The 15,263-nt window shown below is 47.4% G+C and overlaps 1 protein-coding gene across 2 annotated transcripts in view; it reads right to left on the bottom strand.

The window, feature by feature from the left end:
* The window catches only part of JADE1 (jade family PHD finger 1), a 129,003-nt gene that overhangs the window by 70,757 nt on the left and 42,983 nt on the right, over positions 1-15,263 (bottom strand). The gene's annotated exons all lie outside the window — the stretch shown is intronic.

Below are 15,263 nucleotides of genomic sequence, written 5' to 3'. Positions count from 1 at the left end.
GGAGCCGGTCGGAGGCAAGTATCAGACATAGCGATATTGCTAGCAATATCGCTGCTACGTCACAAAATCGGTGACGTTACAGAGATATTGCTAGCGATATCGCTATGTGTAATGGGGGCTTAAGAGACCCTTGTTCTGCCTCTCAGACTTGCATTGAGCTGTGACGTCCGGATCGCTCCAGTGTTTGCTGGAGCGATCCGGACGTCACAGCTCAATGCAAGTCTGAGAGGCAGAACAAATTGCTGGAGACCTGTGAGGATCTGAGGTTGGGGGTTGTAAAAATCACCTAGGCAAGTTAACGATGAAACTATTTTTATTCCATACAACCATGGTTTTACAACAAATCTAGGTAGATGGCCACAAAACAATGTCCTCAGTACACAAGATCCCTTTCCAAGGGCCAATAGTGAGTATTGCCTGGTACGGGGACTATCTCCCAACTTTTGGTTGGCACACAGATTTAGTATCTCCCGCCAGGATAGCCTGTAGTCACAGTTCAGGCTCCTCCAAATGACAGGTAACACAAGCAAAGCCCATGCGTCCAGCAGCAATAGTTCCAGTTAAGACAGTTCATGAAATCCAGACGACACATCCCTCAAAAGTAGCATGTGTGTTCAGCCGAGCTGGCAACCGATCTCCACAGGCCATCCACCCATGTGATCCAGGACGTCATCCTCGATCGTCGACGTCACTCCAACAACTGCCTGATTCAACCTATGTGTCTTTTTTTTCCCTCTTAAACATGTTCCTTTAGCTATCACAGAATGAAGCATATTTCATCACCTGGTGACCTGTCGCGCCGACGTGCGCCAAACACACCGTGTTGCATTTTGGCGCTGCGCCGAGCGCACAAAAAGGGCGCATGCGCCGGAAAAAGCATACCAGCGCACGGCCAGCGTACCCAAAGCTAAATATAGGGTACGCCGGTTGCATGCAGTGCCATGCGCCCATAGGAGGAGCTGACCGGAGGAGGCGCGGCCGGAGCTTAGTGGCGGCCCTGCGCCTCATAACGCAAGTCTGAAAGTAGCCTTATATAGCGCCATTTATTCCACAGAGCTTTACAGAAATTATTGGAACTGTCCCCGAAAGGGAATTTAGATTATGAGCTCCATCATACTGATGGAATTGGGAGGAAACCCGGAGAACCTGGAGGAAACCCACGCAAACATGGGGAGAACATACAAACTCTTTGCAGATGTTGTCCTTGGTGGAATTTGAACCCAGGACCCAAGCGCTGCAAGGTTGAAGTGCTAACCACTGAACCACTGTGCTGCCCATAGGATTGCTTTACATTTACCTTTAGCAATCTCCTATCTGGCCTTAGGTATACATAAGAGCCAACCTGCATGCCTTCCTCTGCTTGCTGTCACTGAATGTACACATCGATCCCTGAGGATGAACTGGCGAGCAAGCAAATCACTAATAAAACACAGTTAGCAAATATCTATTAAATTACAATAATATCGATGTATCCAGTGCTCCGTGCTGGAAAAGTCAGCATCCCTTAGAGCTGTTGACTCTGCTCTACGTCCATTCTTCCTATGGTCTTTATTAAGTGGCCATCTCCTGACACCGATAGGTGCGGTGACGATAACAGAAGATGATGGCGGTGGGTAAGTATACGACTGAGGGCCAGGAACTTCGATTAGCAGCACCTCTCTAGCACTGAAATAAATGAAAAACAAAAGCTGGAGTGTTGCTTCTCAGGGGTATTTGCATTTCAAGACGTTTGTTATAGCCAATTTTGTCCAATAATGGTTTCGATAGATAGATATGGTATAGATGTGGCCCCACCTCTGGGACCTGCACCTATACTGGGAGCAAGCCCATCTTTCCCTGGCTGTTAGTGGAGAATTATTTGTAAATGTGTGACTGAATATATTAAGATGTGTGGGTCTCTTACTCCAGCAGGCGCCATATAATAATAAATAAAATCCGCAGCACTTTACAATTAAGCGGGGACATGTACAGACAATAAATTCAATACAAGTTAAGACAATATAAACAGTGACATTAGGAGTGAGGACCCTGCTCGCAAGCTTACAATCTACAAGGAAATGGGGGGATACAGTAGGTGAAAAGTGCTTGTTATTTCAGGTGTGGCAATTATAATAAATAGGGATTTTCATATAAAGCTACATAATCCGGTCATCAGCCCATGTGTTTAAGTGCAATAGTCAAGTATCAAGTGCAGTTATCGTGTGCATGGAGGGTGTGGAGACAGATGAATAGTAGGGTGCAGATTCAGAATAATATTTGGAAGGAGGGAACAGGGCAAAGTTAGTTTACTGAGTAGTTGATGTGGTAGGCTTGTTTGAAGAGATGGGTTTTCAAAGCGCGCTTGAATAGGTCAGGGCTAGGTATCAGTCTGATTGTCTGGGGAAGTGCATTCCAGAGAGCTGGTGCAGCATGAGAGAAGTCTTGGAGACGGAGGTGCGAGGTTCGGATTACGGGGGGGATGTTAGTCTTAGGTCATTTGTAGAACGGAGGGCACATGTAGGGTGATAGAGATGAGAGAGGAGACATAAGGCGGTGCAGAACTGTGGAGAGCTTCGTGGGTGAGAGATGAGTTTATACTGAACCCGGTAGCGAACAGGTAGCCAGTGTAATGACTGGCACAAGATGGAGGCATTGGTGAAGCGGCTAGACAGGTGCGAGGTTCGGATTAAGGGGGGATGTTAGTCTTAGGTCATTTGTAGAACGGAGGGCACATGTAGGGTGATAGAGATGAGAGAGGAGATATAAGGCGGTGCAGAACTGTGGAGAGCTTCGTGGGTGAGAGATGAGTTTATACTGGACCCTGTAGCGAACAGGTAGCCAGTGTAATGACTGGCACAAGATGGAGGCATCGGTGAAGCGGCTAGACAGAAATATGACCCTGGCTGCCGCATTCAAGATGAATTGGAGAGGAGAAAGTTTGGTAAGAGTGAGACCGATCAGAAGAGAGTTGCAGTAGTCCAGACAAGAATGAATAAGAGCAACAGTAAGAGTCTAGCAGTTTCAAAGCTGAGAAAAGGTCGGATTCTGGAGATGTTTTTAAGATGCAGGTGACAAGAGCGAGTGAGTGATCGGATATAGGGAGTAAAGGAAAGTTCGTTGTCGAATATGACCCCAAGACAGCGGGCATGCTGCCATATCAAAACCAGTGTATAGAATGTCTATGATTTCCACCTGACATTTTGGTCACACAAATCAATTTATATTATGGTTTGGTTTAACAAAAAAAAAAAAAAATAGAATTAGACTTACCGATAATTTTATTTTCTCTAGTAAGCCCACATGACAGCACATGTGGAGCAGTACCCAAGAGTAATCTTTTAGGGAGGGACTATAGCTCAGAGGACTCTTTTCCCAAAGGCCAAGTCCTTTCCTGACATCAGGTCTAGCCTGTAAAGCTTGGAGAATGTATGGACTGAGGACGAGGTAGCAGCTCTGCATATCTGCTTGACGGAAGCACTGGCTTTCTCGGCCCAGGAGACAAATGTTGCTCTGGTAGAGTGAGCCGTAAATTTCTCTGGCTGTGGAAGGCCCTAGACATGATATGCCGCAGAGTGCTCACTTGATCCAATTGGCGATTGTGGATATCGAAGTCTTCTTCTGGCCTCGAAGGTGAAAAAACAGGTTTTGGTCCTTCCTCGTTGTTTCTGTCACATGAAGGTAATGGAGTACCGTTCTCCGGACATCCAAAGTGTGGAACTGTTCTTCCTTATTTCCCAGCTCTTGATAGAACGAGGGAAGAATTATCTGCGGGACTTATGAAACTCCGAGACTACTTTGGAAAGAAATGACAGATCTGACCGCAGTATAAGGCTAGTTTCACACTAGCGTTCTCGGGCGCAGTGCAGGGCCGCTGCTAAGCCCCGCCCCCTCCGGTCAGTTCCTCCTTTGATCACATGACGCTGCATGTGATCAGTGCACCCTATATTTAGCGTTGGGTACGCTGACCGTTCGCTGGTATGATTTTGCTGGCGATGCGCCCTTTTGGCACTGCGCCCAGTGCACAAAAATGCAACACAGTGCGTTTTTGTGCCCTGGGCACAGAGCCAGCAAAATCATACCAGTGCATGGTCAGCGTACCCAACGCTAAATATAGGGTACACTGATCGCATGCAGCGTCATGCGATCAGAGGAGGACCTGACCGGAGGGGGCCGGGCTTAGCGGCGGCCCTGCGCCCGAGAACGCTAGTGTGAAACTAGCCTGTTGGTCCTGCAAGATCTTCAAGAAGGGTTCGTTGATTGAGAGAGCTTGTAATTCGCCCACTCTCCTGGTTGTAGTTATTGCTACCAGGAAGGCTGCTTTCCATGAGTCTGTCTACGTCTATGGATGACAAGGGCTTGAAAGGTGGTAGTGCAAGCCCCTTCAAGACCACACTGAGGTCCCAGGACGGAACGAAGTTCGTAACTCTTGGACGTAAGGGAGATGCTGCTGTCATAAACCTTCTAATCCATCGGTGGTCAGCTAACGTCTGGTCAAAATATGAGCTTAGGGCAGCCACCTGGACTTTGAACGTGCTAGGTGTGAGACCCTTCTCTAGCCCTTCTTGCAGAAAATCCAGGATCCAAGCTAAGTTCGGCTGATGTGGGTTAGGCCATTTGGGTGAGATAAAGGACTTCCATATCTTCTGGTATATGGAGTTTGTTACTGCCTTTCGGGGCTTTTCTGTAGTGTCCTAATGACCCTTTCTGACAATCCTCTGGTCTTCAGGATTGACTCAGAAGCCAGGCCTTCAGATGTAACCTCTCGGGATCCAGATAAAATATTGGCCCCTGGTGGAGGAGGCTTCTGACCGGGGGTAGCTGTACTGGTCCTTCTATCCAGAGGTTGGCAAGGGTCCCGAATCATCTTTTTTTTTTGGCCAGAATGGTGCTACCAAGATTACCTTGACCTTTTCCACTCTTATCTTTTGTAAAACCCTTGGTAGAATTGCTAATGGAGGGAAGGCATAGGCCAGCCTGAATGTCCATGGGTGGGCAAATACATCTACACCTAAGCAGGGATCGACTGGATTTAGTGAATAATACTGATCCACTTTTGTGTTCTGTCGACTTGCAAACAAATCTACCTCTGAATGGCCCCACATTCTGTTCAGTAGCTGAAAGACCTCTGGATCTAGACTCCATTCCCCTGGTTGGATCTCTGTTCTGCTCAGAAAATCAGCCTGTATGTTTACAGCACCCTTTATGTGAAGAGTGGACAGGGAAAAAAGGTGTTCTTCGGACCACGAGAATATCCTGGCTGATATTGCCTTCAGGTCCTCGTGTTTTGTACTTCCTTGATAAAGATAGGCAACTGTTGTCATGTTCTCTGAGTATATTTTGACATGGGTATCCTGGACAAGGGTTACCGCGGTCTTAAGGACCTCCTCTACCGCCTTCAGTTCTCTGAAGTTAGAGGTTCGTCAACTTATCTCGTCTGACCAGCATCTCTGGAATACGTGTTGGGATACCATGGCTCCCCCATCCTTTCCCGCTGGCGTCCACATTTATAGTGATCGCTGGGTCTTGCGTCCAGGGAACCCTTCTGCTCAAGTTTTCTGTTTATAGCCACCATGTCAACAAGGTCTTTACACGAGGCGGCAGCCAGATCTTTTTGTCCAAGGATTCGGGAGATTCGTCCCAGTTTGCCAGGATGTGCGTCTGAAGCGTGCTTGTGCCCATGCGACCATGGATGGATGCAGGATGTCATAGATCCAAGAACCAACATGGCCCATCTTAATCACACCACTTTCTTGCTCTGTAGTATCTTTATCTATGATTTTAACAAGATGTTTTGTTTGGGGGGCAAGAAAGAGGTTTGGCTGTGTGAGTATAGTAGGACTCCTAAGAATGTATTTATTGTTGCAGGAACCATATCTGATTTTTTTTTGAGATTCACTATCCAGCCTAGAGACCTTAAGATCTAGGTCGTCATCTGTAGATTTTCCAGTAGAATGGGTACTGAAGGAGCCAGCAACAACATGTTGTCGAGGTATGGAACTATGCATATGTGCTGACCTCTGACATGATCTTTGTGAAGATCCATGGGGCTGAGGATAGACCAAATGGGTGGACATTGAACTGATAATGGTCTGTGTGCTCTCCCTGGGCAATTGTGCATCTTAAGAATCTCTGGTAAGTTGGATGGATTAGGATGTGATAATATGCATCCTGTAGGTCTATTGTCGCCATGACTAAATCCTGCCCAATCAGAGGTACCGTTGACCTAACAGATTCCATCTTGAATCTTCTGCATGTTATATAACGATTAAGTGGTTTCAGATTGATTATAACCTGATGAGACCCGTTTGGTTTCTTTATGTGGAACAGGTTTGAGCAATGTCCCCTGTTCTTCTCGCTTTCCGGGACTATGGAGATTACCTTTGTGGAGAATAGGTTATTACTCCCGCTATCAAGGTGGATTGTAGCTCTAGAGAGGAGTGTCGCGTTGTCTTTATCGTTTCTGTAGTATATGAGGCAAACTATCTTTATTCCTTCCCTGACGGATGTTAGAGTACATTGAGCTAAGCAGATCTTGTGCCACTGTGGAAGAAAGTCTGAGATGCGACCGCCCACCGTGTTGTAGTCATGGCTTCTTTTGCCTCTGGCAGTTTGGGAGAAAAAGATTTGTCTTTTCCCCCTTTCGGGTAGCTCCAGCGACCTGACTTGCCCTTCCCCTTGTACTGAGGTGTATGCTCTTGCTGGGGGCGGAAGGCTCTTTTACTATTCCTAGATTAAGGTAAAGCCTTCTTTTTGTCTGAAGCCTTCCCTAACAGCTCATTGAGGGCAGTGCCAAACATGTATTTCCCTTTGAAAGGGACAGCTTCATTTTTGAAGTCATGTCCTCGCTCTAATATCTCAGCCAGAGTGCTCAACTCACAGAGTTTGACAACTCTGACGATCTTGCCGCCATTCTCACGGATTCTTCAGAGGCATCTGCTAGGAACCCTGTTGCCTTCTGGAGGAGGCGCAGAGAAGCTAGGATGTCCTCTCTGGGAGTACCTGTGGACAGGTGTTCCTCCAGCTGCCCCAGCCAACGGTACATCGATCGGGCCACACAGGTAGATACGGCGTTGGTATTCAGTAAAGATGCCGAGGTTTCCCATGTTTTCCTCAATAGCCCATCCATCTTACGTTCTAGAGGGTCCTTCAACTGTGAGGCATCCTCAAATGGTAGTGTGGTCTTTTTAGCTACCCGAGCAATCTGGATGTCGACCTTTGGAATCTCTGATCAGCAGGATGCCGTCTCGTCGTCCACAGGGAACCTGTCCTTCATCTGCTTCTTTCTGGAACAGAGAACCCCGAATATTTCTTCTGGAAATTAATTCGCCTTCTTCCAGAGGTTTGTCTGGGATCGAGGCTTCATCCTGACAGTCACCATCCCTTTCCTCCTCCAAATTAAGCTTCCTCCTTTTAGCTTCTGGAGGGACACTGGGAGAGGGTGCGGGTTGGGAAAAGTTGGCAAGGGAGGTTTTTTTTTTTTTTATCTCCTGTAAAGATTAGGCCCTTAATCTCTTCCATCAAGGATGGTTGCTCTTCCCTAATGACTTTTTCAGTGCACTCTTTGCATGATGTCTTCTTTATGCGAAGAGGCCAGCTTCTTTGTACAGAGTGTACATCTCTGTGAAGTCTTGGCTTTGCTTCCTGGTGCAGGTTCCTTGTTCCCCAACAAGAAAGGGGAGAAGGAATAAAGAGGCTCTAAACCTGCACACAGGGAATGGACACCCCGTGCCACAGTACTCACTGGGATTGGGAGGGTGCTGGGATCTGCAGACGCAGAGTGAGAGGAACCTGTCGTCTTCATGCTGTTTACCACACAGTGGTCCTACCTTAGATGTCTTCCTTGTCCGGGTCTCCTTATGTGGGCGACCGTACTCTAGCACCTGATTAGAGGATCTCCTCCCTCCGATGTCCAGGTGTGTGTGTTGGGGGGAGGTATCTGCACTGTAATCTGCCTATGCGTTCCATGGTGGAACGCAAGAATCCTCTGTATGCTGAAGTCAGCCGGCGTGTGACGTCACATCCTGCCGCTGGCTTCAGACCCGGAAGTCTTTGTGCGTGTGCACCCAGCGTGACACGCTGCCACAAAACAAGAGGAGGAGAGGCTCAGAGAGGCCTCCAGCCGAAGAATCCCCCACAGACCTTACCCGAAGGAGCCGACTGGACGGGGGTCCCAAGTCCAATGTGGAGACGGAAGCAGCGCTCGGGGAGGAGAGGCAAGTCTGCCAGGCCTGAATCTCTTTCCCCCCGGTGACTGTTGCCGGCACAGCACACCGTGGATGACCTCTTCATCCCAAGTAGAGACAGGAAAGAACACTGAGGATTGGATGTGGGAGGGGTTATTTAACCTATTTGTCATTTCCTGTACCCATTAGGAAAGAGGCAACATCCTTCAGGTGTGCAGTCATGGGGGGGGGGTTACTAGAGGGAAATAAAGCCACAACAAAACAATGAGTTGAATTATACCCAGTCACTTATTGGGTAGGGGAATAATAAATCTGATGTAACAAAAGCAAGGCTGGAAAATTTACGAGAAAAAAAAAATGTTCATGTAAAACTAATCACTTTGGTCCATTGGTGCTTGGCTGCTCCACACATGGACTATGGGAGAGACAGTATAATTGGATGTACTGATAGCCAATAGGCAGCACAGAGGTCAGTGGTTAACACTGGAACTTTGCAGCAATGAGGTCCACCAAGGAAATCATCCCTTTTCCCACAGGTTTCTCCAAAGACCTACTGATAGGGGCTCACAATGTAAATTCCCGATGGGGGAGGGGGCAGTGATGATGTCTGCAAAAACAATGTGGAATATGATGGCGCTACATAAGAGAATAAAATTAAAATAGTGTACCAGAAACCCTTTCTAAACCAGTCTCCCCAAAGACAGGAGAGGGTGAGCGGTCCCACTCAACTTTGCATCTAAATTCCCGAGTACAGCTCCAAAAATATGTAAGTTGCCAGGCATTTTACATTCATAATAAAAAGGGGAAGGAAGTGCAGTATTAATTACGAACCCAAATATAACAGCTTGAACTTTTGCTCCCCATCCATCCCACAAGAGGTGCAGAGTACTTCCTTATTGTGGTCTCTCGTGGCTGACAATATTAGGCAGCAAAAACAAAATATGTGCTAGGTCAAAGTTAAAGGAGTATTCCCAAAACTGAAATGTATCTCCTGTCCTGTGGATAAGGAATAAGTCCCTGATCTCTGGGGGTACCTCAGTGATTGAGTGCTGGTGTGCATGCTCATAACATGGTCTCTGGGTTCGCCAAAGCATTCAGAGCCGCGTTCTCACTATCCTAGGGGTCCCAGCAGTCAGACAATTAACAGTCAGTAAGTAAGCCCCTAACCTATGGATAGGGAATAACTTTCAATTTTGGGATTGCCCATTTAAAGATAATATATAGAGCAGATAACGACATTTTACAAGGGTTGCCAAGTTTAAAAAAACCTATTTAGGGATCCCCCTATCTGTTTTAGTGAAGAATGGTCACCGAGAGCATCTCAGCCTGTAGGTTCTGTCCTGTGCTATAATATATTACACAGACAACACAATGATATCACTGAGAACTGTGCAATCCTTCATTTCTACTGTGGTGGCGCTGCAAGGAAATTGAACAGATATGTACAGGTTTCTCATAGATTACACTTCATCGCTGGAGTCCGAGCAGGTGGGGATTTTTGCATTCTGTTCAATGTTAAAACATTTCCTCAAATAGTAATAGTCCATGGACCTCTATCTATGGGCCAGAACAGCTCATGCTCAGGCGAACCCACCCACTCAAGTATTACAAGTATGGTGAGTCATATATATGGCCGCCTTGTGTACACTACACTTTCCCTGGAGCACGGCTATGAAACAAGACCTGTTTTCAATAGAAAAACTACTTTGCTCCTCATCACAGCAAACATGTTCCCTGGAATAGGGGATTATGGTGTAATCCGGGCATCTGCAGCTCGGCTTCCTTATGGAGCTGTAATCTGACCCTCGCTCCACTCCTGCTCATGTCAGTGCTGATCCCAGCGCCCGCTCATTGCTCAGCAGCGATGGACTCATGCCTGCAGCACGTTTGTCACACTGTATAGAACAGGATTGGAATTTCAGGTTAAATATGACAACAGCATCATCACTTGGTGACTGACATCTAATGTCCTCACGGTAATCTACTGCAGACGCCATAAACCTGCGGATGGGGAGAGTTACAAAAAGGTTATGTAAATCCACAGCAGCCACAATGGCCTTTGCCCTTTTACTGTAATGGAAAGTGATTTCAGCTGCCTGAGGTTTGCAGCAAGTTTCTGCATTTGACTTATTCCCTTCCAAATTCTACACACATTGTATATATACAATAAATAAAGATGCCTAATACAAACAGGACTGATAAAAAAAAAAGGATGGGTATGGCACTCACCTGACTGAGGCAAGAGTTAAGGCCCCGTATAAGGGCCACAGGAATACAGATGAGTAGAGAAAAACCCAAAGACGCCACCTGTCAATCTGCAGGACTTACTGCAACAGCTTCCTAATAATCAGAGATTGCCAAACACTGGGCTGATTGTCAGCACCGCCATTAGAATGAATGGAGCAACAGTGCGAAAGACCCGCTCCAATCAGCTGGGGCTCTGCAGAATATTCAAGCTTGGGAATACCCCTTTAAGATTCCTGACATAGGATAAAGCCCCCCATACACATTACACTGAGGCCAACTGAACCTGCCAATATGGAGTCGGTCACCACTCTAATGTGTATGGCGGCCACATATCTCCCCAACCGATGATGTTGGGGGAGACAAGGATCTGCAGGTTAATATTTCAATGCCTGATCCTTATGTCCTATGAGAAAGGCCTGAGTGTTCCGGTGTATGGGGTAGGTAGGGGAGATAGCTGTCGCTAAAGGGTCCTTAGAGTAAAAGGAACAAAAAAAATACAATATTAACCTGCAGCCATAGTAGTAATCTGAAGGGTAATATTGTTTTAAATACATGTCTGGCAGTGTTAATGGCACAGCGGCTGCAAGGAGAAAATTATAATGTACTCTCCTCACAGCTGCTCGCTACAGTCATGGAGGTGGCGCTGAGGCAGTGAACAGTCAGAGCTCACTATGCAGCAAATGTGCTGTGATCACCCCCCCCTCTAATCAATGACTGACATCTTGATCTGCACACAGGCAGATGAGCAGGATGTCAGTCAAGAAAAAGACATGATGGCTTTCTGTCCCTGCAAAGACTACTGGAGCTGCCCTGAAGATTCCCTGTTCCAGTCACATGGCCACTGCAGGCAATCACAGAACTCAAAGAACGGGATGTGCTGATCCATGGGGGTGACCAAAGAACGGGATGTGCTGATCCATGGGGGTGACCAAAGAACGGGATGTGCTGATCCATGGGGGTGACCAAAGAACGGGATGTGCTGATCCATGGGGGTGACCAAAGAACGGGATGTGCTGATCCATGGGGGTGACCAAAGAACGGGATGTGCTGATCCATGGGGGTGACAGCAGGTGATTAGGTATTATTTTATCATTTTGAAGACATGTATGCAGCTGGTCCAATTTGCTTAGAGACCAACTTTAAAGCTATGTGCCCACGGTGCGTGTTAAAACGCACACCAAAAACCGGACCCCTTCCCAGAAATCGCGCGGATTTTACCGCGATTATGATCGCGATTTTCGTGTGCGATATTCAAGCACTTTCCAAGCGATTTGAAGCATCGCTTAGAAAGTGATTGACAGGTTGGTCACACTCGTCAAACATAGTGTTTGACAAGTGTGAGCAGCTTTTTACTATTGAGGCCGCCTATACGGCGTCAATAGTAAAAGATAGAATGTTAAAATGCTAAAAAAAAAAATAAATCGGTGTATATTTACCTTCCGGCGTCCCGCGCTGCCATCCCGGGCCTCAGCGTTCCCAGTAATGCCTTGCGAGACCTGTGATGACGTAGTCTTGCGTTGCTATAGCGATCTCGCGAGACCGCTAGAGTCACGCGAGACTACGTCATCACTGGACCGTGCCGCAAGGCATTACTGGGAATGCTTAGGCCGGGAATGCAGCGCGGGACGCCGGAAGGTAAATATACCCTGATTTTTTATTTTTTATTCTTTTTTTACAGGGGTATGGTACCCAGGGCCTGGAGGACAGTCTCCACTCCTCCACACCGTGGGTACTAACCGCACAAGAAACGCTTAACTTCCCGCATGGTGGGCATAGCCACATGCGGGAAGTAAGCGGTTCTCATGCATTCCTATGGGTGCGGAATCGCGGCAATTCTTTGCGATTCCGCACAAAAGAATGAGCATGCTGCGATTTTTTCCGCGATGCGATTCCGCTGCGGAAAAAAGCACAGCATTAGCACAGCATGTGCGGAATGCCATAGGAATGCATGGGGGATGTTCTGTACACGATTTTTAAACGTTTTCGCGCCGAAAATCGCGGCAAAAACGCTTAAAAATCGCTACGTGAGCACACAGCCTTAAAGGGAGCTTGTCATTCGATTCATGCTGCCCAAGCTCCAGGCAGCATGAATCACAGTAATATTTGTAATCCAAAAATGCATGGCTCATCTGTTATTCAAAAAATTAAGAATTTTTTTTTAAATGGATTAAAATAAACCAAACACGTCCCAGACGAACAAACAAACAAAAAAAAAAATCGCTCATGGAAGACTGACGTTTCAGGCGCACACATCGTCCTCAATCATAGTCTAACATTTAGCATCATATGATTGCAATAGAATATTCACCTGTTCACAAGTGATAATTATAAAAATAACGTAATGAGGTTAATCCAGCGGTCTAGTCAAAACACACAATAGAGCAAAACCAAAAGTCAGCCAAGAAATAACAAATGGCTTTTATAGTTCATACCCTTCGGCCACTTAGTGTGCCAATTTCCTCCCTTTGTGGGACATTTAACCCGTTCAGTGCCAAACAATTCAAAATCATTAACACTACTTGCATGTTAAATAAAGTGCTTGAACCAGAGCCAGATATGTTTTACTCTGAACCACTGCACCCGATAAGAAGAAACATGAAAAGCAGCGCTCCAGTTGATTGACAGGTCTCTACCAAGTGTGAACATATGAAGAGACCTGTCAATCAACTACAGCGGTGCTGGCCTAGTGAAGTCTATTCCGGGGGCCCCGGCCGAATGTTCAATCTAGGTTGTTTCTGAAAGGCTGGAGCGTTTCAGAGAAAGTCATACCTGACTGCTATATAACAGCCAGGCTCTGACTCATGCTGGCCAGGTTTCAGGCAGCATGAACAGAGTGACAGGGTCCCTAGGAATAAATGGGGGGGAAAAAACCCCAACATGTTAAAAACCACATTACACATAGTTTAGTGACGCAATTTAGAGCCACCGGACTACTACCCTAATATCCCACATCATCCAGTCAGCCAGAGCCACTGGACTACTACCCCCAATATCCCACATAATTCCATCAGAGCCACCGGCTACTACCCCTAATATCCCACATCATCCCGTCAGCCAGAGCCACCGGACTACTACCCCTAATATTCCACATCATCCCATCAGCCAGAGCCACCGGACTACTACCACTAATATCCCACATCATCCCGTCAGCCAGAGCCACCGGACTACTACCCTAATATCCCACATCATCCCGTCAGCCAGAGCCACCGGACTACTACCCCTAATATCCCACATCATCCCGTCAGCCAGAGCCACCGGACTACTACCCTAATATCCCACATCATCCCGTCAGCCAGAGCCACCAGACTACTACCCTAATATCCCACATCATCCCGTCAGCCAGAGCCACCGGACTACTACCCCTAATATCCCACATCATCCCGTCAGCCAGAGCCACCGGACTACTACCCTAATATCCCACATCATCCCGTCAGCCAGAGCCACCGGACTACTACCCCTAATATTCCACATCATCCCGTCAGCCAGAGCCACCGGACTACTACCCTAATATCCCACACATCATCCCGTCAGCCTGGGGTCAGAACCAGATCGCTGAGTGTAACGGTCCTAACTTCCATACTGGGGATCCCTTTAAGAGAGGCCTTGCTTCAGAACCAGAGCGCTGAGTGGATCTGCCCTGACTTCCATACCAATGATCCCTTTAACAGAAGCCTGGGGTGAGAATCAGAGCGCTGAGGGATTTGCCCTAACTTCCATACCGGAGATCCCTTTAAGAGGGAAGATATGGCTATGGGATGGAGGATGTGTTATGGGTATATGGGAAGGGAGGGGGTGATTCATTTCTGTCACGTCCTCTCTGCTCCTTTCTGGGGGGCAGACAATGGCTGGGAGCTTATGTACCCGGGGATGCTAGATTTCTCCCACCCGGTCAGTGTCTGCTGAGGTGTTGTGGAGTGGGAAAACTGTTGCTAATAGCAACCAATCACAGCTCAGCTTCTAATAAACAGCTCTGGTGAAATGAAAGATGCTTCATGATTGGCTGGTGATACACACATTCAAAAAAAATATATATATATATTTGAAATCTCATCTCTCGAGAGGTGGGTCCCGAGATCCCATCTGCGCACGCGCCGGCGGCCATTTTCCCTGGGTTCCCTGTGTGCGCGCGGTGGTGCCTGCAAAAAAATGGCCGCCGCGCGTGCGCAGATGGGATCTCGGGATCCAGCTCTCGAGAGATGAGATTTCAGATCTCATCTCTCGAGAACTGGTCCCGAGATCCCATCTGCGCACGCGCCGGCGGCCATTTTTTTTTTACCGGCACTTCAGCGCACATATACAGGGAACCGAGGAAATGCTGGGGCTCTGGTCTGTCGAACAATGTCGGCAGAGCCCCGGGCATCGATGGGCACACAACGCCGCACCGGAGCACCCGCAGCACCGGCTTCCAACCGCCGGACAAGTGGAGAAACCTGACACCAGCACAAGACTCTGCAGCAGCAACAGCACACATCGGAGCCCCCCCTCATCCCTGAATGCGGCCTGCAGCATCACTCCACGCCTGCCTCCTCCAGCAGCGAGCCTGGGATCCCTCTACACCGCAGCCACCAACCCCGGTAAGCAATAAGATGCAAGGATTATAAGAGGCACCACCATTTTATTAAAAAATATTTTTTTCTTATTTTTCTCCTCAAAAATTGTGGTGCGTCTTATAATCCGGAGCGTCTTATAAAGCGAAAAATACGGTGTGTGTGTGTATATATATATATATATATATATATATATATATATATATATATATCCCCCATGTGAAATACTCGGGAGGACGGTATGAAAGATCTCTGCCATCCACACAACAACCAGCGCATGGAACACCACTAACTGAGCTCATGACAA

Source organism: Dendrobates tinctorius, unplaced genomic scaffold (genome assembly GCF_039654945.1).
Source record: "Dendrobates tinctorius isolate UK_male_01 unplaced genomic scaffold, ASM3965494v1 ptg000030l, whole genome shotgun sequence".
NCBI lineage: Eukaryota > Metazoa > Chordata > Amphibia > Anura > Dendrobatidae > Dendrobates > Dendrobates tinctorius.
The sequence above is the reverse complement of the archived record's forward strand: the minus strand, read 5'-3'. Positions and strand labels throughout refer to the sequence as shown.